This window comes from Manis pentadactyla, chromosome X (assembly GCF_030020395.1).
Source record: "Manis pentadactyla isolate mManPen7 chromosome X, mManPen7.hap1, whole genome shotgun sequence".
Taxonomy (NCBI): Eukaryota; Metazoa; Chordata; class Mammalia; order Pholidota; family Manidae; genus Manis; species Manis pentadactyla.
This window is the reverse complement of record NC_080038.1, coordinates 80,960,372-80,985,431: the sequence shown is the minus strand read 5'-3', so window position 1 is coordinate 80,985,431 and position 25,060 is coordinate 80,960,372. Positions and strand designations below refer to the sequence as shown.

General features: G+C 36.5%; 1 pseudogene; it reads right to left on the bottom strand.

The window, feature by feature from the left end:
- Positions 1-10,856: 10,856 nt before the first annotated feature.
- On the bottom strand, positions 10,857-23,598 carry LOC118934467 (WD repeat-containing protein 20-like; annotated as a pseudogene).
- Between the last annotated feature and the right edge of the window lie 1,462 nt (positions 23,599-25,060).

The window sequence follows — 25,060 nt, the reverse complement described above, 5'->3', positions numbered from 1 at the left end:
CCATTAGGTCTGATCACTCAAACATGACAATAGTTCTAATTAATTACTAAAACAGATTGCAACATATCTCCCTTGACACAGTTTAAATGCAGTATGTTTAAGAATCATGTTTAATCATATGTCTACTGTCTGGAATAATTTAGGAGAATGATGCGAAGTGCCAAGTAATAGACTAGATTAAGCCTAGAGTGTCCTTCTAGTTTTTTCCAATTCATTATATAGTGAAATTTCAATTAACCAGAATATTTGGAGGAATGAAAAGCCCAAGAAATTTGATGTTATCTTTTTTGTTTGAAAACTAAAAAGGAAAAATATCTTAAACTAGGGTTCGATTTTGTAAATCGTTTATAGGTTACCTGATTCTACTTTCCAGTGACATACATACAATATTTTTTTCTTTGTCTGAAGCTTTGAAAGGCTCTGGAACATCAACATGCCCATCAATTTTTACTATCCAGGATTATGGAAATGACCAAGTTCAGGGAAAATATTCTTAAGGCAGAGCAAATGAGATTTTTCGAATGGATTTGATGTGTGCAAAAAAGGAAAAAAGCCAAGGATAAGGCCATGATTTGGGGCTGAGCACCTGTCAGGAAGGAGTTTCCATTAACTAAAATGGGGAAAACTGTGGGAGGACCTCTTTAAGTGGAAATATCAGAAGCTGAATTTAGTGTTCATTTTGAGATGCCTGTTTACTATTCAAGAGGACATTCTTGGGAGGCAGTTAGGGGTGTGGATCTGAAGTTGAGGGGAGAACCAGGCTTGTGCTGCACAATCAGCCAAGCATTCTATATACCTCTAGCTTTAGGCTAAGTGCCTATATCCTATAGGATCAGGTGCAAAACTGCAATTTCAAAGATATTTTCCCCCACGAAATAATTTTGCCTCATGGTTTCCTATTATACATGAAAATATACATACAATGTAATAAATAATCAACATAACAATACCCAGTATATCTGCTTTATCTCAGATAATCTCCCAAGGAGTCCCAGATAAGAGATTCCTTTGTTATTCTATTTTACAGATGAATAATACACTTGAATCTTAGAGACTTGATAGGTTTGTATTCAGATCCCAAATTTCAGCCACAACATAGTTCTGTGTCTCTCTTATGACTTCATTTTCCACGTTTTGCATTATTTTTTTTTCTCAGCAGCTTCTCATGTGCACACCTCCACCACCCCATCACACACACACACACACACACACACACACACGCGCGCGCGCACACACACACACACACACACATCTGCTTGTCAAGGCTTTAAAACAGTGCAGGTGCAGTGCAAAATTAACAGCCCTGTCATAGTCTCAGGTGCTTCTTGGGACTATCTTTAGCTTCTTCAATCCAGTTTCTCATTTTCCCTCAGTGTATTTGTTTTGTAGGAGCATCAGTTGAGGAAAATGTTTGTTACACACATATATTATGAGTACTCTGACATCACACTTCTCAGCTACAGTAGTGGGAGGATCATAGAGATCACAATAACTGACAGATTCTAGGTAGAAAAAAGTCTCCAATAATACTTTGGCATAAATAAGATATGCTACAATTATTTTGCTATGCAGATTTTGTCTTGATGCCAGCACTTTTGAATGCTGGAAATGCTCTGTCAAGAAATTATTTGACACATTATCTAGCTATGCTTCTACTTAGAACAATACGGAATGCAAAGATGGCAAATATGCATTCTGGTTGTTGCTTTCCCACAGATGATATTTTTGTGTTGTTGAAAATCCACAGATAATGGATTTTTGCTCTCTCTCTATTTGTACTCAATGTAAGGATCAATTTACAAGTCTGTCGTACTCTAAATTTAGTTTAAATGAATTTCTATGTCTTTTTTCTTTAAGTTCCATGTATTTGTAGCTTCAAAATCACATTCACACAAGCTGTTTGAGTTAGACATTATGGATGATTTACAGCTGAGGAAGCTCAGCAGAGAAATTTGGTGGTTGACCCAAAATCAAAAGCAGCAGAGATAAATGTGCAACTTGATGTTCTACTGCAATTTATCTGAATTCAACGTACAGAGGAATCATCCAGTGACCTTGTTGAAATGCAGATTCTGTTTCATTAGGTGTGGAATGGGGTCTGACACTCTGTATTTCTAACATGCTCCCTATCGACAATTATGGTCAGTAGGCCTATGACCACATCTTGGACAGCAAGGGGCTAGATAGAGCAAACTTCTCTTCATACTGGAATTCAGGAGAAGAATTTAACCTATTTGCATAGAACAATCATTCACTCACTCACTTTCAAACATCTATTATGTCTGAAATTTTGTGTATGTACAGGTAAATAAGCCATATTCTCTGTCCTCAAATAATTCAGTCAAATTGAGAAGGCAAACTCTTTTATGAACAAGTACAATATAATACATACAAATATGAATGTCAGGTAATTTTGAAAGAAAGGCAGGATTTCATTCTTTCTGTAATTATAGAAACTGCAACAATGAAAAGACATTAATATAAAATGCGATAGTCCCCCCTCATCATCATTCTCACTCTTCAGAAGTATCTTCAGAAGTGACTTTTTTCCCAGTTTCTTGAGCTGTAATTGACATACCTGACTAAGTTGAAAGTGTACAGCATAACAGGTTGACTAACATGTATTGTGAAATGATTACCACAATAAGTTTAATTAGTTTGAAGTGACTACTTTTATTTATTTATTTATTTTTATTTAAATTTTTTATTAAGGAATAATTGATATACACTCTTATGAAGGGTTAACATGAAAAGCAATGTCGTTACTACATTTACCTATGTTATCAAGTCCCCACCAATACCCCAATTCAGTCACTGTCCATTTGTGTAGCAAGATGCCACAGATCCACTGTGTGCCTTCCCTGTGCTACACTCTTCTCCCCGTGATCCTCCACACCATGTGTACTAAACATAATAACCCTCAATCCGCTTCTCCCTCCCTCCCCACCCACCCTCCCACACCTCTCTCTTTTGGTAACCACTAATTCATTTGTGGAGTCTCTGAGTCAGCTGCCATTTTGTTCCTTCACTTTTGCTTCATTGTTATATTCCACAAATGAGGGAAATCATTTGGCATTTGCATTTCTCCACCTGGCTTATTTCATTGAGCATAATGTCCTCCAGCTCCATCCATGCTGTTGCAAATGGTAGGACTTGTTTCTTTCTTATGGCTGAATAGTATTCCATTGTGTATATGTACCACATCTTCTTTATCCATTCATCTACTGCTGGACACTTAGGTTGCTTCCATATCTTGGCTATTGTAAAAAGCACTGCAATAAACATAGGGGTGCACATGTCTTTTTGAATCTGAGAAGTTGTATTCTTTGGTTAAATTCCAAGGAGTGGGATTCCCAGGTAAAATGGTATTTCTATTTTTAGTTTTTGAGGAACCTCCATATTGTTTTCCACAATGGTTGAACTAGTTTACATTCCCACCAGCAGTGTAGGAGGGTTCCCCTTTCTCCACATCCTCACCAGCATTTCTTGTTTTTAGTCTTTTCGATGCTGGCCATCCTTACTGGTGTGAGGTGATACCTCATTGTGGTTTTAATTTGCCTTTCCCTAATGATTAGTGATGTGGAGTATCTTTTCATGTGTCTGTTGGCCATCTAAAATTCCTCTTTGGATAACTGTCTCTTCATATCCTCTTCCCATTTGTTAATCGGGTTATTTGCTTTTTGGGTGTTGAGGTATGTAAGTTCTTTATATATTTTGGATGTTAACCCCTTGTCGGATATGTCATTTACAAACATATTCTCCCATACTGTAGGATGCCTTTTTGTTCTGTTGATGATGTCCTTTGCCATACAAAACTTATTAGTTTTATGTAGTCCCATGATTTCATTTTTACTTTAGTTTCCCTTTCTCGAGGAGATGCGTTCAGGAAGAAGTTGCTCATGCTTATATTCAGGAAATGTTTGCCTATGTTGTCTTCTAAGAGTTTTATAGTTTCATGACTTACATTCAAGTCTTTAATCCATTCGAGTTTACTTTTGTGTATGGGGTTAAACAATAATCTAGTTTCATTCTCTTCATGAGGCTGTCCTTTTTTGCCAACACCAGCTGTTGAAGAGGCTGTCATTTCCCCATTGTATGTCCATGGCTCCTTTATCATATATTAATTGACCATATATGATTGGGTTTATATCAGGGCTTTCTAGTCTGTTCCATTGGTCTATCGGTCTGTTCTTGTGCCAGTACCAAATTGTCTTGATTACTGTGGCTTTGTAGTAGAGCTTGAAGTTGGGGAGCACAATTCCCCCAGCTTTATTCTACCTTCTCAGAACTGCTTTGTCTATTTGAGGTCTTTTGTGGTCCTATATGAATTCTACGATGATTTTCTCTAGTTCGTTGAAGAATGCTTTTGGTATTTTGATAGGAATTGCATTGAAACCATAGATTGCTTTTGGCAGGATGGTCATTTTGACAATATTAATTCTTCCTATCCATGAGCATGGGATGTGTTTCCACTTATTGGTATCTTCTTTAATTTATCTCATGAGTGTCTTGTAGTTTTCAGAGTATAGATCTTTCACTTCCTTGGTTAGGTTTATTCCTACGTATTTTATTCTTTTTGATGCAATTGTGAATGGAATTGTTTTCCTGATTTCTCTCTCTGCTAGTTCATTGTTAGTGTATAGGAGTGCCACAGAGTTCTGTGTATCAATTTTGTATCCTGCAAGTTGGTGAATTCAGATATTAGATCTAGGGAGCTTTGGAGTGCATTCTATAGGGGTTTTTATGTTCAATAACATGTCATCTGCAAACAGGGACAGTTTCTCTTCTTCCTTGCCAATCTGGATGCTTTCTATTTCTTTGTATTGTCTGATTGTTGTGGCTAGGACCTCCAGTACTAGTTTGAATAGAAGTGGGGAGAGTGGGCATCCTTGTCTTGTTCCAGATCTTAATGGAAAAGTTTTAAGCTTCTCACTGTTAAGTATAATGTTGGCTGTTGGTTTGTCAAATATGACCTTTATTATGTTGAGGTACTTGCCCTCTACACCCATTTTGTTGAGAGTTTTTATCATGAAGGGATGTTGAATTTTGTCAAATGCTTTTTCAGCATCTATGGAGATGATCATGTGGTTTTTGAACTACTTTTTGGTGATGTGGTGGACAGTGTTAATGGATATTCAAATGTTGTACCATTCTTGCATCCCTGGCATAAATCCTGCTTGATCATGATGGATATTTTTTATGTATTTCTGAATTTGGTTTGCTAATATTTTGTTGAGTATTTTTGCATCTATGTTTATCAAGGATATTGGTCTGTAATTTTCTGTTTTTGTGGTGTCTTTGCCTTGTTTTGGTATTAGAGTTATGCTGGCCTCATAGAATGAATTTGGAAGTACTCCCTCCTCTTCTACTTTTTGGAAAACTTTAAGGAGAATGGGTATTAGATCTTCACTAAATGTTTGATAAAATTCAGCAGTAAAGCCATCTGGTTCAGAGATTTTGTTCTTAGGTAATAATTTTATGATTACCAGTTCAATTTCATTGTTGCTAATTCATCTGTTCAGGTTTTCTGTTTCTTCTTTGCTCAGCCCTGGAAGGTTGTATTGTTCTTGAAAGTTGTCAATTTCATCTAGGTTATCCAGTTTGCTAGCATATAATTTTTCATAGTGTTCTCTAATAATTCTTTGTATTTCTCTGGTGTCTGTAGTGATTTTTCCTTTCTCATTTCTGATTCTGTTTTATGCAATTAGAGTGTTTTTTTTTTCTTGATAAGCCTGCCTAGGGGTTTATCTATTTTGTTTATTTTCTCAAAGAAACAGCTCTTGCTTTTATTGATTCTTTCTGTTGTTTTATTCTTCTCAATTTTATTTATTTATGCTCTAATCTTTATTATGTCACTCCTTTTACTGACTTTGGGCCTCATTTCTTCTTCTTTTTCTAGTTTAATTAGTTGTGAGTTTAGACTGCTTATATGGGATTGTTCTTCTTTCTTGAGTTAGGCCTGTATTGCAATATACTTTCCTCTTAACATAGCCTTGGCTGTGTCCCAGAGATTTTGCAGTGTTTAATTATTGTTGTCATTTGTCTCCATATATTGCTTGATCTCTGTTTTTATTTGGTCATTGATCCATTGGGTATTTAGGAGCATGTTGTGAAGCCTCCATATGTTTGTGGATTTTTTCATTTACTTTGCATAATTTATTTCTAGTTTCATACATTTGTGGTCTGAGAAACTAGTTGGTACAATTTCAGTCTTCTTGAATTTACTAAGGATCTTTTTATGGCCTAGTATATTACTTATTCTTGAAAATGTTCCATGTACACTTGAGAAGAATGCGTATTCTGTTGCTTTTAGGTGTAAAGTTCTGTAGATGTCTGTTAGGTCCATCTGTTCTAATGTGTTTTTCATTGCCACTGTCTCCTTACTTATCTTCTATCTGGTTGAACTGTCCTTCAGAGTGAGTGGAGTGTTGAATTTTCCTTGAATGAATGCATTGCATTCTATTTCCCCTTTTAATTCTGTTAGTATTTGTTTCACATATGTAGGTGCTTCTGTAATGGGAACATAGATATTTAAAATGGTTATATCTTATTGTTGGATTGACCCTTTTATCATTATCTAATGTCCTTCTTTATATCTTGTGACTTTCTTTGTTCTGAAGTCTATTTTGTCTGATACAAATACTGCAACTCCTGCTTTTTCCTCTCTGTTATTCGTATGAAATATCTTTTTCCATTCCTTCACTCTTATTCTGTGTATTTCTTTGGGTTTGAAGTGAGTCTCTTGTAAGCAGCATATATATGGGTCTTGTTTATTTATCCATGCAGTGACTCTATGTCTTTTTATTGGTGCATTCAGTCCATTTACATTTAGAATGATTATTGATTGGTGTGTACTTATTGCCATTGTAGACTTTAGATTCGTGGTTACTAAAGGTTCAAGATTAACTTCCTTCCTATCTAAGAGACTAACTTAAGTCACTTAATATGCTGTTGCAAACACAATCTAAAGGTTCTTTTCTTTTTCTCTTCCTTTTTCTTCCTCCTCCATTCTTTATATATTAGGTATCATATTCTCTGTTCTTTGTCTATCCCTTGATTGACTTCAGAGATACTTAATTTAATTTTGCATTTGCTTAGTAAATAGTTGTTCTACTTTCTTTACTGTGGTTTTATTACCTATGGTGACAGCTATTAAACCTTAGGAACATTCCCATCTATAGCAGTGCCTCCAAAATACACTGTAGAGATGGTTTGTGGGAGGTAAATTCTCTCAGCTTTTGCTTATCTGGAAATTGTTTAATCTCTCCTTCAAATTTAAATGACAATCTTGCTGGATAAAGTAATCCTGGTTCCAGGCCCTTCTGCTTCATGGCATTAAATACACCATGCCACTCCCTGCTGGCCTGTAAGGTTTCTGCTGAGAAGTCTGATGTTAGCCTGATGGGCTTTCCTTTGTATGTGATCTTATTTATCTCTCTGGCTGCTTTTAATAGTCTATCCTTATCCTTGATCTTTGCCAATTTAATTACTATATGTCTTGGTGTTGTCTTCCTTGGGTCCCTTGTGTTGGGAGATCTGTGCATTTCCATGGCCTGAGGGACTATGTCCTTCCCCTGATTCGGGAAGTTTTCAGCAACTACCTCCTCAAAGACACTTTCTATCCCTTTCTTTCCTTTCTTCTTCTTCTGGTACCACTATAATGTGAATATTGTTCTGTTTGGTTTGGTCACACATTTCTCTCAATATTCTTTCATTCTTAGAGATCCTTTTTTCTCTCTGTGCCTCAGCTTCTTTGTACTCCTCTCCTCTGGTTTCTATTTCATTTATCATCTCCTCCACTGTATCCAATCTGCTTTTAATACCCTCCATTGTTCTCTTCAATGATTGGATCTCCCACCAGAATTCATTCCTGAGTTCTTGGATATCTTTCTCTACCTCCATTCGCATGTTGATGATGTTTATTTTGAACTCCCTTTCAGGAAGAATCATAAGGTCCATGTCATTTAAATCTTTCTCTGGAGTTATATTAATTTTACTCTGGACCAGTTTCCTTTGGTGTTTCATATTTGTGTATGGCCCCCTCTAGTGGTGTCCAGAAGCTCTACTTTCTGGAGCTGCTCAGCCCCTGAAACAATGTTGGGGGTCACAGGGGAGTGGTAATGGTGCCTGGTGGGGAGAAAAGAGCTGTTTCCTGCTTCCCAGCTGCTATGCCTATCTCCACTGCCTGAACCAGTGGGCCTAGCACACAAGTATAAGCTTTTGTCCCAGAGCAGCCGGATATGGATCCCTGCTTTCCACAAGTGGCTGGAACCTCAGTCTCTTCAGGAATTCTGCCTGTCTTAGCTTTCCAACCCCGTAATCACAAAGTATCATGAAAGCACTATGAAATGTAGGTTTGTGCTCCCAGAGCAGATCTCCAGAGTTTGGTGTTCAGCAGTTCCAGGCCTCCACTCCCTCCCTGCTCAGTTTCTCTTCCTCCAGCTGGTGAGTTGGGGTGGGGTAAGGGCTTGGGCCCCACTGGTTCACAGCTTTCATACATTACCCTGTTCCATGAGGTGTGCTCTTTTCTTCAGGTGTATGCAGTCTGACACAGTCCTCTTTCCTGTTGCTCTCTCAGGATTAGTTTTATTAATTATATTTTCATATTACATGTGCTTTTAGGAGGATGCCTCTATCTCACCTCTCACACAGCCATCTTCTTTTTTGAAGTGAGTACTTTTAATAGGTCTGTGTGTATTCTTATTCCAGACTTCAAAAATGAGTATAGAGTTATAGCAATTTACAAAAACAAGATCATATTCCACATATTGTTTAGGAAGTATTTTTTCATTCAGCAATGAACAGCCTATTTCAGTGTATACACACATATATATTTTTTGCATTCATTATAATGGCTATGTAGTAAGTAGAGAGCATAATTTGTTGAAATATCCCTCTATTGATATATATTTAGTGTGCATCTCTTTTTTCTTTGGACATCTAGCACTTCAAGTAACATACTTGCTCTTATTCCTTTACACACTTTCTGTATGTTTGAAACCTAGAAATACACTTGCTTTACTTTTCATAGTAATGATGAATTAGCCATCAAGAAGGCTGTATCAATTTAGACTCCCTTCCACAGTATATAATAATTCCCTTTGCTCTACCTACTTGCTAACACTGAATAAATTTTTAATCTTACCAATCTGAGGCATATTAATAAATGTGTAAATTTTAAAATATAAATAAGTACATAGAATAAATAAGACAATTATTTATTGAAATAATATGTATTTATATACCTATATTAATATATTTCTGTTTGCATAACATCTATGTGCATAAGTTTATATATATACATACATTATTGGCATGGGTAAAAAAAACTTTTATATTTCCAAGTTATAAATTTATTTTTTAGCTTCTTCCTAGGAAGATTATTTTTTGACATAAATATTTTCATGGCAACCAGATGTAAATTCTATCTGAGATCTGCATCCCATCTTATGGCAAGGGCATTTACCACCAAATGGTCATATCTGGAAATTCTCTAGAGTCACATTACTAAGCAACAACTGAGGCATACAGATGTTTTTGGAAGATTGTCATTTCCTTTACTTTTTTTTCCCTAATTACAACAGCCTAGCTAAGTGGATGCAGTGTGCAGAGAGGCTGACTAAATACCAGCTTGAATAAGGTAGAAGGAAAAGATGGATTGGCGGCAAAACCTAGGGCAAAGGACTGGGGCATCAGATTCACATTTTGAGACAGGAGTTCTAAGGACCATGATAGCCATAAAACAGGAATCAGCTGCCTTCCCACACTGATTTTGCCTGCCTGAATTTTTCAGGGCATAATGGTGAATAACAAGCAGTTGAGGCCTTACTCTCAAGTGGCTTCACTACTCTAACCTGAATATTGAAAGATATCTGATACTGCTTACCACTCACCCAACATTCATTTACACCTCTTTAATCTGATTAAAACCTGTTGTTTCCTATCTCCTTCAGGAACAGCTCATTTAAAAGGTTACTTATTAACTTCATTACACCCTTACTCAATGAAAATTTAGTAGCAAAATGAATCAATTTCTTTCTTCATAGAGAAACTGTAGCTTTTCTATCCTAAGCAAGTTATAATTTTATTTGGAAATAAATTGGTCTGTGAGTACAGCTTATTATTTTGATTCCACTTCATTTTATTTAACTTCCATTTAGTCAATTTGTCCATTTTATTAGCCTCCATGTTTCTTGTTATATAGGAAAAAAAGCCTGCTTTGTGCTTTCTTTTCTTTGAAAAAAGATGTTTATTAAAAATCTTTGTCATAAAATGACTAAAATTGGTCTTAAAAATTAAGGCTCTTCTTTTTCTGTGGATTACCAGAAAAGCATAAAAGAAGTTACCAATCAACCATGCTGAACGCTTTGTTCCTAAAGTTAAATTTCATAGATTCCTAAACATTTTATTAATAAGATAAGAAACTGGACTATAAATGGCAATTAATGGCCATCCATAGTGAGCACACTCTGATCAGGTATACAATATTCTAATTGAGTAGTTAAGCAAAAACATTCCAGTTAAAGCAGAAATTTTAATTTCAGCATTTTAAAGTTGTTTCCCACACTGTCATGATTCTCCTACAACTGAAGTCGTCTAATACAGGAATGCTAGCCTTGGGGCTCAATATACTCCCAGGAGGGTGACTGACTGGCTGGCAATTAGTTTGATTATATATATATTTTAATGTTCTAAGGTGAATTATCAAATGATTCAGAAATACATGGCATGCAGTATCCAAAATTATGGCTGCATTTAGATTTACATTAGGAGTAATAAGTGTCATTCACATTCATTGTACACCCCACCCTTCCCATAAGGAAAGTGTCACTAACTATTCAGGTTCTGGTGCAGCATTAAGCATTAAAACTTATCACTTTACCAGGCCTTCCCCACATGCAAATAAATCCCTCCTGACAAGCAGTGACTACACAGTCTTCAAGAAAAATTAATACAGTCAGCCTTTCATGTGCTATCTTTTTACAGATGAGAGGCTCTAACAAGGGTTGCCTAATTACAACAGCTTAGATAAGCTATATCTTATATAAGTGGCAGTGTGCAGTGTCTTCCATTCGAGGACACAGGGGAGTTTCCAGAGTTTTAGCGGGGTCTGTTCTCGTTTAAGTAACTAAGTTCAGTTTGTTGCTGCTCTTGCTAGAAATGTGTCCTATGCTATGGTTCTGCTGTGGTCCTTCTCACGTTGCCTATCCCCTTCTGGTCGTGTAGTGAGTGTTGTGAATTTGGTGACCCCAGAAGCAATGGCCCTGTCCACCACTGCTCTTGCTGCCGGCATTTGAGATGGCGGCATGGGGGAGGCTGTTGGACCATGGCAGCGGAGGGAGCGCAGAGTTGCCCGGGTTTGTGACACCGTTCCCAGTGCCCCCAGAAGGAGGACTTGTGACTGACATTTGTGTGTGTCCTTGCTCTCAAGAAGGGCTGGTGAGGGAAAAGAATGTTTTTCGTTAGGTCCCATAGGCAGAGCTATGTATCCGGGCCCACCGAGCTGAACTGATATGTAACACTGACTGGGTGGCTGTCTGTGATTACATATAATAGGGATTACAAAAATAGCATCACATTTAACATGAGTGACAATTTTTATTCCTGCACACCATGCCTGGAAACCCTACCATCTCTTAGAAAGTGAATTTTCCTTATTACTCTTGTAATTGTGTCTCCACAAATCCCTCTTAACATCAGGAGTAAATATTGAGAACATATTCCTCCTTCTGTTAACTCTTGTTAGCTACTGGCTGAAACCATGAAAACTCATACCAGTGACAGCCTATAGGAGGAACTTACTGCTACATTTCTTCTTAAAGTATTTGCATTTTTATCTCATATGTGCAATAACTGTTCTTGCCTACTCTCTGATGGGTACTGTGCTAGATGCTGGTGACCCAACTGCTACTCCAGGATATAACCCAAGGACTATAGAGCTCTAAATTTGGTGCCTTGCTGCTCTACATTCAACACCATAGTTTCTATAGTAAGACAGTGACATAATGCATAGGAGTTTTGAGCAATTATACTGGTCAGCAAGAGTATTCAAAATGGATTAGCTAATGTCAGCAGCAGGTAACAGAGTTAAGAAGCTACTATCCAGTTGGTGAGGGCACATTTTATCCAGTTGAGTGATATAAAATAGCAACAACAACAATAATAATAATAGAATAATATATTTAAAGCTAAGGGATTTATGGGAGAATGTCATTTAATCACTGTGTAACTACCAGAATGTTATAAAGTAAATACAATTCATTTCCATTTTACAGATGAAGAAACTGAAATTGAGAGGATTGAAGCAATATTCCCATATGGAAAGATGGAGATGGAGGACAGTTCACATCTCAAACCCCAGAGTGTAGACTCTTAACATCTATTCAACAAAATACTGCCTCCTAAAAGTAGAAGAAAAGCAAAAGCACACATACATGAAAGCCCTCTACACATTTTCCTTTATCTGTCCCATGAAATATCAAATGTCTCTGATTCTCAAGTCATATAAAACCTAGAAAAATGAAATCTAAGAAAAATGATAATTACAAATTGAGTTGATCACCACAGCCACACTACCATCATGATCTGGGACATATCACTCAATCATTCTGTGCCTTGTTTTACTCATCTCTAAAATGGGAATAACAACAGTACCTACCTCAACAGTTTGTTATAAGATTTAAGATTAAATTAAATAATACATATAAATTACATAGAGTAGTGCTTGACACATGGTGGTTGCTCAAAAAAATGTTAGCAATTATTATTGTATAGCTATGGTTTGTAATAATATGAAAGATTTTTGAAGTTCCTTCAATTGACATGAATTACTTTTGCAAAAAACCCTGCAATGTTAAAAGAGCTATGGAAAATAGAAACAAATGAAAACACGAAATAACCAATACACTGAGTACGCTATTTAATCCTTTTATATAAGCTACCCAACAAAACCAGCTTCCAAGGAGCCATTCAGAAACCAATGTCTTTTGCTAATCCACAAACATATTTTCTAGGTTTCCGTGAAGTCTTCAGATTGTCTTCTTACCACTCAGAGTTTCTAAATAGGAAGTGTCTGTATAAAAGTCTAGACAGACCACTTTCTAAAATTACTGGCAGATTCCTGGTGAGAATTCAGCATGTTTCAAAGTCTTAAAACCATCTCTTCTGTGGTCCATCACTGAATAAACTCTGAGCATCCTAAAAATTTCACAAAACGCTAAAACTAACTTAGAAAATAAATTTGCTTTTTAAAAAAGTGTTCTCTATTTGTGGCCAATACCTGCTTTGTTTTAGGGATTTTTTATAAGCCTCAAGGATTGTGTTCCAAAGGAATACAGCTCTCAGTTGTCAACACTGTGTCTTTGTTAAATAAATATATGCTCATTACTTGACACCGGTTTTCAAATGAAAATCTAACAGCTCTTCCCTTTGTGATTAATGAAGAAATGTATTATATCAAGTCAGTGTTCAAAGTTTGTACTAATGAGATTTGGACTGGAACAGTCTTTGATCATTTTAAATATCTCTGTTTAGAGAAACTACTAAGATTGTCTCTACTCGTGTATGTGTAAATAGGAGCTAGAATTTGCTACATTTTATTATTACAATTTTCCTCAATATCAGTGGTGAAATGCACTTAATGTAAAAGATAGATAAAAATTATTAAACCTGATTATCTGAAAACAAAGGCAAAAGAAAATATTAAAAGTTATGAACTCATGAAAGATAGCAATAGTGTGAATTCAAATATATTGACTAAGTCCTGGTATGTTAATGATTGGGAGTATCTATAGATATTAAAAGAAATCCCATTTTTATTTAAGATAAAAGAATAAGAATCTACAATGTAGATTTGCAAAGTACTTTAGCTTTTACAACCCATCTAACCTATAGTCTCCTCTCTACTGTGTAGCTAAAGAGAGAGGATTTGGTGGTAGAAAATTATTTCTGTCAAGTAAAGGGATGCTAGTCTGCCCCAGCTGAATAATACAGAACTTTTATGCAGCTCCTACTATGCACCAGGCACTATTCTAAGTGATTTAAATATGTAATTCATTTATTCTTCACAGTAACATTATGAGGTAGGTACTGCTATCATCCTGTGCCTGTACCTATCAACTGAGGTACACAGAACTTTAGTGACTTCCCACATGTTCACACACAAACACGAAGAACTGGCTCTTTTCAGTTACTCTTTGGGGTACATTTTGAAGCTTCCCAGAATGTGCCCTCCTTGTAGTGCCAGTATCTGTGTGGTGAGAAATGTTTATGAATTCTCATGGTGGTAGGGGAGGGGACACTTGTAAGTACACAAATTTTTCTAGGTTTTCACTGGTTTCTGATGTGATATGATTGATTGGTTTTGTTTTGTTACTGAGCATCAAAATATCATCTGCAGAAATGATGAATCACAAGGTCTGTTCCACTGCTGTTTCCAGACAGATTTGTTTTGTACACTACTGATCCCTAGATGATACTGCAGTCATGTGGCACTGGTAATGCCTTTGGATACCCAGTTCTATATCCTTTCCACAGTGTCTCAATATCAGGGAGTCTTCAGAAGTATGTCTACTACCCCACTTTGCCACAAGCAAGATATTCACCTCAAAGCCTCCTCCTGCGGTGACTGTCCTAACAAGTAACTTCTTAAAGGGGACAAATGCAGTGAAGGGTTCGAGTTTATGTCCGAGTTTTCTTCCACAGCCTTCCTTAGGCTCATGGGACACTTGGAAATCCCTGCCATGCCAACCTTGACTCCATGGGAAAATCAGGGTGACCTTTTCTCTCTCTTGTCCTTACTTTTCTGTATTATTATTCAACATTCCCCTTCAGGAAATATAGGAGGTATTGAATACTTCCCTCCCAGACCTTGATGACTTTCTTGAACTTCCTATTTGCTTTTTTCCCAACTTGCATTTAAGATTTCTTCCCAATGGCAGTAAGGATGGAAAAAAAACAGATGACTGAAAAGAGAAGCACATGGGGAATTATTTCAAAAATATTATCATCATAAATTTGCATACAGCACTTCATTAATATTGGTTACCTCATCAAAGTATAGGGACATGAAGTGAAAATGGATTGAGAGAGGAAAGAGGAGCATATTAACTTTTAGGTATAATTTCAATGTAGTTTGACTTATGACAACAAATAAATTACTTTTTTCTTCTTTGTCTTTCTCTGCCTTAAAAAAGTCCCTCATTTATTTTATTAAGGTATCATTGATATACACTCTTATGAAGGTTTCACAAGAAAATCAATGTGGTTATTACATTCACCCTTATTATCGAGTCCCCCCTCCATACTCCATTGCAGTCACTGTCCGTCAGTGTAGTAAGATGCCACAGAGTACCTGTTGGTCTTCTATGAGCTACAATATCTTCCCCTTGACCCCCCCCACACCATGTGTATTAATCATAAAACCCCCAAATCCCTTTCTCCCTCCCTCCCCACCCGCCTGCCCTAACCCCTCCCTTTTGGTAACCACTAGTCCCTTCTTGGAGTCTGTGAGCCTGCAGCTATTTTGTTCCTTCAGTTTTGCTTCATTATTATACTCCACAAATGAGGGAAATTATTTGGTATTTCTCTTTCTCTGCCTGACTTATTTCACTGAGCATAATACCCTCTAGCTCCATTCATGTTGCTGCAAATGGTAGGATTTGTTTCTTTCTTATGGCTGAATAGTATTCCATTGTGTATATGTACCATATCTTTTTTATCCATTCATCTACTGATGGACACTTAGGTTGCTTCTATATCTTGGCTGTTGTAAATAGTGCTGTGATAAACATAGGGGTGCATATCTTTTTGAATCTGAGAAGTTGTTTCCTTTGGGTAAATTCATAGGAGTGGAATTCCTGGGTCAAATGATATTTCTATTTTTAGTTTTTGAGGAACCTCCATATTACTTTCCACAATGGTTGAACTAGTTTACATTCCCACCAGCAGTGTAGGAGGGTTCCCCTTTCTCTGCATACTCACAAGCATTTGTTGTTCCTAGTCTTTTTGATGTTGGCCATCCTAACTGGTGTAAGGTGATATCTCATTGAGGTTTTAATTTGCATTTCCCTGATAATTTGCGATATAGAGCATCTTTTCATATGCCTGTTGGGCATCTGAATTTTTTGGTTGGAGAAGTGTCTGTTCATATCCTCCACCCATTTTTTAATAAGTTTATTGACTTACTGGGTATTGAGATGTTTGAAATCTTCATATATTTTGGATGTTAACCCTTGTTGAATATGTCATTTACAAATAATTCTCCCATACTGTAAGATGATGTTTTGTTCCTCTGATGGTGTGCTTTGCTGTACAGAAGCTTTTTAACTTGATATAGTCCCATTTGTTCATTATTTATTTCGTTGCCCTTTCCCAAGGAGCTATGTTCATGAAAAAGTTTCTCATATTTATATTCAAGAGATTTTTGCCTGTGTTTTCTTCTAGGAGTTTTATGGTTTCATGACTTACATTCAGGTTTTTGATCTATGTCATTTACTTTTGTGTATGGAGTTAGAGAATCATCCAGTTTCATTCTCTTGCATGTAGCTGTTCACTTTTGCCAACTGCAGCTGTAGAAGAGACTATCATTTCCCCATTATATATACATGATTCCTTTATGGGATGTTAATTGACCATATATGTTTGGGTTTATCTCTGGGTTCTCTAGTCTGTTCCACTGGTCTATGGGTCTGTTCTTCTACCAGTACTAAATTGTCTTCATTACTGTGGCTTTGTAGTAGAGCTTGAAGTCAGGGAACATAATCCCCCCTGCTTTATTCTTCCATGTCAGGATTGTTTTGAATATTTGGGGTCTTTTCTGGTTCCATATAAATTTTAGAACTATTTTCTCTAGTTCAAAGAAGAATGTTGCTGGTATTTTGATAGGGATTTCATTGAATCTATAGATTTCTTTAGGCAGGATGGCCATTTTGACAATATTAATTCTTCCTATTCATGAGCACTGGATGTGTTTTCATTTATTGGTGTCTTCATTAATATCTCTCATGGGCGTCTTTTAGTTTTCAGAGTATAGGTCTTTCACTTCCTTGGTTAGGTTTATTCCTAGGTTTTTTATTCTTTTTGATGCAATTGTGAGTGGAATTGTTTTCCTGATTTCTCTTTCTGCTAGTTCATTGTTATTGTATAGGAATGCAACAGATTTCTGTGTATTAATTTTGAATCCCGCAACTTTGCTGAATTCGGATATTAGATCTAATAGTTTTGGAGTGGATACTTTAGGGTTTTTTATGTACAATATCATGTCATCTGCAAACAGAGACAGTTTAACTTCTTCCTTACTAATCTGGGTGCCTTTTATTTCCTGTGCTGTCTGATTGCCATGGCTAGGACCTCCAGTATTATGTAGAATGAAAGTGGGGAGAGTGGGTATCCTTGTCTTGTTACCAATCTTAAAGGATAAGAAGGAAAAACTTTCAGCTTCTCGCTGTTAACTATGATGTTGGCTGTGGGTTTGTCATATATGGCCATTATTATGCTGAGGTACTTGCCCTCTATGCCCATTTTTGAGACTTTTTATGATGAATGGATTTTGAATTTTGTCAAATGCTTCTTCAGCATCTATGGAAATGATCATGTGGTTTTTGTCCTTCTTTTTGTTGATGTGGTGGATGATGTTGATGAATTTTTGAATGTTGTACCATCCTTGCATTCCTGGAGTAAATCCTACTTGAACATGATGGATAACTTTTTGATGTATTTTTGAATTCAGTTTCCTAGTACTTTGTTGAATATTTTTGCTGCCATGTTCATCAGGGATATTGGTCTGTAATTTTCTTTTTCTGCGGAGTCTTTGACTGGTTTTGGTATTAGAGTGATACTGGCCTCATAGAATGAGTTTGGGAGTATTCCCTTGTTTTCTAGGTTTTGGAAAATTTTAAGGAGGATGGGTATTAGGTCTTCACTAAATGTTTGATAAAATTCAGTGGTGAAGCCATCTGGGTTAGGGGTTTGTTCTTATGTAGTTTTTTAATTTCCAATTCAATTTCATTGCTGTTACTTGGTCTGTTCAGATTTTCTGTTTCTTTCTGGGTCAGCATTGGAAAATTGTATTTTTCTAGAAAGTTGTTCGATTCTTCTAGGTTATCCAGTTTGTTAGCATATAATTTTTTGTAGTAGTCTCTAATAATTCTTTGTATTTCTGTGGTGTTTGTAGTGATTTTTCCTGTCTCATTTCTGATTCTGTTTGTGTAGATTCTCTTTTTTTATTGATAAGTCTGGCTAGGGGTTTATCTATTTTGTTTATTTGCTTGAATAAAAAACTCCTGCTTTCATTGATTCTTTCTATTGTTTTATTCTTCTTGATTTTGTTTATTTATGCTCTAATCTTTATTATGCCCTACCTTCTACTGACTTTTGGCCTCTTTTGTTCTTCTTTGTCTAGTTTTGTTAATTGAGAGTTTAGCCTGTTCATCTGGGATTGTTCATTTTTCCTGAGGTAGATCTGTATTGCAATATACTTCCCTTTTAGCACAGCCTTTCCTGCATCCCCCAGATTTTGCAGTGTTGAATTATTGTTGTCATTTCTCTCCATATATTGCTTGATCTCTATTTTTGTTTGGCCACTGAGCCATTAATTATTTAGGAGCATGTTGTTAAGCCTCCATGTGTTTGTGGGATTTTCCATTTTCTTTATTTAATTTATTTCTAGTTTCATACCTTTGTGGTCTGATAAGCTGGTTGGTACATTTTTAATCTTTTTGAATTTACTGAGGCTCTATCTGTGGCCTAGTATATGATCTATTCTTGAAAATGTTCCATGTGCACTTGAGAAGAATGTGTATTCTGTTGCTTTTGGGTGTAGAGTTCTGTAGATGTTCGTTAGGGCCATCTGTTCTATTGTGTTGTCCAGTGCCTCTGTCTCCTTACCTATCTTCTGTCTGGTTGATCTGTCCTTCAGAGTTAGTGGAGTGTTGAAGATTCCTAGAATGAATGCATTGCATTCTATTTCTCCTTTTAATTCTGTTAGTATTTGTTTCACATATGTGGGTGCTCCTGTGTTGGGAGCAAAGATATTTATAATGGTTATATCTTCTTGTTGGATTGACCCCTTTATCATTATGTAATGTCTTTCTTTGTCTCTTGTTACTTTCTTTGTTTTGAAGTCTATTTTGTCTGATACAAGTCCTACAACTCCTGCTTTTTTCTCCCTATTCATTGCATGAAATATCCTTTTCTTTCCCTTTATTTTTAGTGTTGTGTATGTCTTTGGATTTGAAGTGAGTCTCTTGTAGGCAGCATATAGACGGGTCTTGTCTTTTTATCCATTCATGGACTCTGTGTCTTTTAATCGGTGCATTCAAACCATTTAAGGGTGATTATCAATAGGTATGTACTTATTGCCATTGCAGGCTTTAGATTCGTGGTTACCATAGTTTCAGGGGTAACTTCCTTACTATGTAACTAATTTAACTTACTTAGTATGCTACTAAAAACACAACCTAATGGTTCTTCTTTTTTTTCCTCCTTTTTATTCCTCCTCCATTCTGTATATATTAGGTATCATAGTCTTTACTCTTTGTCTATCCCTTGATTGACTTTGGGGTTAATTGATTTGATTTTGCATCTGCTTAGTAATTAATTGTTCTTATTGTTCTACTTTCTTTACTGTGCTTTTATTTCACCTGATGACAGCTATTTAGCCTTAGGAACACTTCCATCTATAGCACTACCCTCCAAAATACACTGTCAAGGTAGTTTGTGGAAGATAATTTATGTCAGCTTTTGCTTATCTGGAAATTGTTTATTTCCTCTTTCAAATTTAAGTGATAATCTTGCCAGGTAGGGTATTCTTGGTTCGAGGCACTTCTGTTTCATTGCATTAAATACATTATGCTGTTCCCTTCTGTCCTGTACAGTTTCTGATGATAGCCTGATAGTTTTTCCTTTGTATGTGATATTTTTCTCTCTCTAGCTGATTTTAAAAGTCTGTCCTTATCCTTGATATTTGCCATTCTAATTGTTATATGTCTTGGTGTTGTCTTCCTTGGGTCCCTTGTGTTGGAAGATCTGTGCACCTCCATAGCCTGAGAGACTATCTCCTTCCCCAGGTTGGGAAAATTTTCAGCATTTACCCCTTCAAACACACTTTGTATCCAATTTTATTTCTTCTTCTCTTGGTACCCTTATAATGTGAATATTGTTCCACTTGGATTGGTTGCACAGTTCTCTCAATATTCTTTCATTCCTAGAGATTGTTTTTTCTCTCATGCTCCTCAGCTTCTTTGTATTCCTCTTCTCTAATTTCGTTCCATTTACTGTCTTTTCTACTACATCTAATCTACTTTTATATCCCTCATTGTACATTTCATTTCAGTAATGTAATTTCTTAATGATTGAATCTGTGCCCTAAATTCGTCCCTGATTTCTTGAGTATTTTTATGTACTTCCATGAGCATGTTTATGATTTTTATTTTGAACTCTCTTTCAAGAATATTTGTGAGTTCTGTTTCACTTCGTCCTTTTTCTGGTGTTTCTGAGATTTTGGTTTGAACCAGGTTCCTTAGACATTTCATATTTTTATGTGGAGCCCTCTAGTGCCCAGAAGCTCTACTCTCTGGAGCTGCTCAGCCCCAAATGGAATGATGTTGGGGGTCACAGGGAGTGGCCCTGGTGCCCTGTTTTGTGAGGTCTCTTCTGTTGTCTAGGTGTATGCAGTCTGGTGCAGCCTTCTTTCCTGTTGCTCTTTTAGGATTAGTTGTGTTAACTATATTTTCGTATTATATGTGGTTTTGTGAGGAGTCCTCTGTCTCACTTCTCATGCCGCTATCTTTAATTGCTTCTAGTCTAATAAACTACTTTTTTTAAGTAAAAAATATATTTTTTTAAAAAGAAACAAAAAGCAGAAGAACTCATCAGAGTAAAGAAGAAGAAATACTACTTAGGATGGCAAGTAGCAAACTTTCAGAATGTGCGGAAAGGCAGGTACAGATATAAAACATAGATTCATGAAAATAAAAAATATTTTTCATATACTCATGTTACCAGCTGAGAATGCTTCTGTTTTTCCCAGGATCATATCTCAGAGGTGATAAAGAATGAAGTCAGCAGACAAGAGTACAGAGCAACCAGCAAAACTCTTTTAATGAGTGAAAAGATAAAGCTCTTGTTACTCAGGTGATGCTACAAGGGCAGAAGCCATTAAGGCTGTGGGATCTGGGGTTTATATTGCCTCCTAAGAGAAGGAAGTCCCACCCTCCCAAGACCAAATAGAGAACTGAACTGATGACATCACAACCCACTCTTAATTGGCTGAAAGTACAATGCTTCATTTGCACATGGCATAACCAATCAGAGGTGAGGTTTTCTAACTTGGAGCTTTTTGAAACTTAATAGACTTGGAACTTACAATGATCCTGAAGCTTCTTAAAACTTACAAGGACACTGAAGCTTCTTGAAACTTACAAGGGCCTTGAAACTTGCAGGGGCCCTGAACTCTATCTGCATATGTCCCTCTATCACCTGCCTCTCTCACAGATTAAATGATCTGTACTCGGATATATATTATAGACAATGGCAGAACAAAGTAAAAGGTCTAATGTTGAGATTGATGAACTTCTGTTGGTACTGTTGTTGAAGATAACCTCTTGCCATGAAAGGGCTATCAGTTGAGTTTGGATGACATTTCTTAATTTCATAAATGAAATTTCTATATCTCATTAAAAAATATCCAAAGCCCAATTGTGACTTCACCATCAGATATTCATTTACAATATGAAAACAAATGTTCAAGAGATATAGTACAAAAGTACAAAAGGTACCTGAACCAGATCAGACACAGATATAGAAGTAAAATCAGGAAGTGTGGCATTTTGGCAGCAATGTGAAGAAAGTGTTTCAGTTAGGAAAGAGTGATAAAATATGTCAAATTATCCTGATGTTCCAAGAATTTTAACAGGTCAAAATATGGTGTTGAGAAGTTCATCTAGAAATCAAACAGTGTATCTTCAAGCAAAAACCCAAAGGCAAAGAAGTCAAACAAAATAGCTTGAGCTGAAATGTAAGAGAAAAACAATCAGACCTGTGTCTGCTTGGCATAGAGGCTGATGAAAAATTGATAAAATAAAATAGTTGGAGCCACACCAGCTCAGATAACTCACAGAATCATTGTATTGGCACTTACAGCAAAGTAAATCAGCTTTTGGGAGATACCATCAATGATATGAGCTTTGAAGAGACTATTAGTTGAACCCTGCAATTTTTATAATACAATGATCACTATATGGACTAGATGTAACACCCTTGGGCTTATGGTCACCAAAGACACATAAAAATTGAGTTTTAAATAACAGCAATCGTCTCCAGGCTTTAGGTCAAATATGTTTTCATAATAACAACTTGTAGCTTGATTTGATCTTACATATTTTCCTATATAGAGACAGTTAATATATATTTAAATAAAGATTCAGAACATTCATTAAAGAATTATTATAGTGAAGGAAGGAAGGGGAGACAATGAAGATAATGAAGAAACAGGAAGAGAAGGAGTTATTCTCTTTCAAATGATTTTTGCTTCACTAATACAGGTTGTTGAGTTAGTCAAATATCCACCCTATCATCTCTGAGCAGTTGTTTTTTGTTGTTGTTTTTAAATCCTCACTAATAGGAGTCATAGGCTGCAACTGATCTAGCTCTTCCAGCAACTTCTAGAATTCTTCATTTACATGATCAACCAATGTGAATAAAAATAATGATAAATTAATTTTAAAAAATCATATGTAGGGAAAAAATAATAGTGATATGCCACACTACAAGGCTAAATGTATTTGAGGACCCTAGAAGAGGAGCATTCTTCATGTAAAAGACTGACTCTTCCATCTCTCTTTCCATTCCTTATCTAGAACCTAGAATCCTATCCTGAATCTAAAATGGAACTACTAGCTTAGTGGGACTGATCATATGTGGGAATTTCAGTCCTTCTCATGAGGAATTCTACCTCTCATTTCTTTAAGAGAACCTGAAGTCTAATTCTCCTTACTCTGTCAAGCCCTTACTCTGTTTTGCTCCCTAGATAGCACTGTTGGAGAAAGGGTATAGAGGTTCACTGCAGCAGGAGTTGGAGTAGCAGGCAGTACATAAAGCATTAGTCTATGTGAAAGTTCCTATTAGTGACTTCAAAGGACTTACTTTGCTTTACCAATAGAGAATTTCAGGGTCAAACTGGTGACATCATTAAGATCCACCAACAGAGAAGTTTGAAAGGTAGCCAGAGTTTGGAGACAATTTCAGTGAAAGACAGCTCTGTCTAGTCCTAGAGCAGGTCAGCTTTGATGTGAGAAATGGGGCTTATTTCAAATTCTGAAGCACATCAGCAATTTGCTAAAACCTTATGACTTCTATTAAAATCAAATAAAAGGCATTCCCTGTACCCCACTACCTCCTTATCTTAACCTGAGTGGACCTATTCAGAGGATTTTAAAGAAGCCATTGTTACCCTAGTCAGTATTCCAGGAGTTGTCAGGAAGCCAGTAGGGAGTGCTACTCTGCACTTTTCATCCCAGGATGCAGATGGTGATCAGGGTAAGCATACTGATACTGAGAGAAATCAGCTTCTGCAGTGAAAGCTGCCTCTAAGCCCGCCATTCTTATAGATCTCAATCATGATCTCATTTGAAGGTACAACTGTAGGGTCTGTAATGATAGTGTTTGTCTTCTTAGTATGAAGAGATGAAATCAACCTAGCAGTTCTTTTTACTCTTAGGAGTATCTCCTCTCTCACCCTCATTGGGCACAGGAACCGCTGACATGGTACTTACATGGAAATAGAAGGTAGAATAGAATCTGCTGCTCATCTGAGAGTCAGATTAGTCAGCAGAGACCAGAATCATCAGGATCCATAGAAAAGCTCCCATTGCAGCCTTCCTCATACTCCAGATTGCAGAGGTGAGCAGATCTTCAGTTGGCATCTTCATACTGGCATTCTACTTGGTAGAAATGCAGATCCTGTTAGAAACTGGTTTCTTATACCCAAGCACCAGCAAAAAAACAAAGGAGCCCTGGTCTCTAACTGCTCCCTAACCTCTTTCATATTAGGCAGTTTAGCAATAGTTTCAAGGCATCAGAGAGATTTCAGGCTGACCTGTTTATTCAACAAACCAGACTAAGGATGTTTGGGTTTTTCTAGCTATGTACTGCTCAGCCTCTAAGATGCCTCATGTCCATTATGAAGTCTCTGACTGACCTACCAGGTAGTGGTGAACTTGCTGACATAATTCACCCAGGTATTCTGAAAGGGAAATAACTAAGGGTACATTCTACACACTGGTCAGTACAGCATGAGGTGGAACACAGTGAAGGAAATAGACCCTAGATTTACTGGAATCACAGAATCCCTGAGCCTTCAGACATATCCCCATCTCTGTCCGCACTGCTACTGCCACCCAAGAACTAGTTTAAAGATAAAACACATTTAATTCAACAAATATTCATTGAACATATACAAGTTGTCAGGTACTGTTTTAACACAGTCTGACAAAAAGAAAAATTGAGCTCCTAATACCACAGAGTTTAGAAGACATATAATTATATATGTCACTATAATACAAAGGGATGGGTGTTAAGATGAGGTAATCACAGGGTGCTCTGGAAGTGTGTATGGCAAAGGCGACAGGCTAGGCCAGGAAGTCACATGCAAGGCTTTTGGGGATAGGGGCATCTGAACACAGATCGAAGGGCAAATAGGAAAGATAAGGATGATGAGGGGATTTAAATGTTAATGCCTTTATCCTATATGTATGAATGTCTACATAAAATTTAACATGATAATTGAGGTCTTGTTTTATGTTTATCAAAAATAACTTCTTTGCTTTTTATTACTAGAAAATAGTACATGTTTATGCTGGAAAAAAAACAAATACACGTAAGCAATAAGAATAAAATACAAATTATCCATCAGTTCACAATGTTGGACAATCTGTTAACTCCTTGGTAAAATGACTACTTCCTAGTCCTTTTTTCTATACATATAAAGTAGTGTGAATTTTAAAAAAATTTTATCAGACCAGTCATATTGTCCTGTAATCTGGTTTTTAATTTTCATTTAATA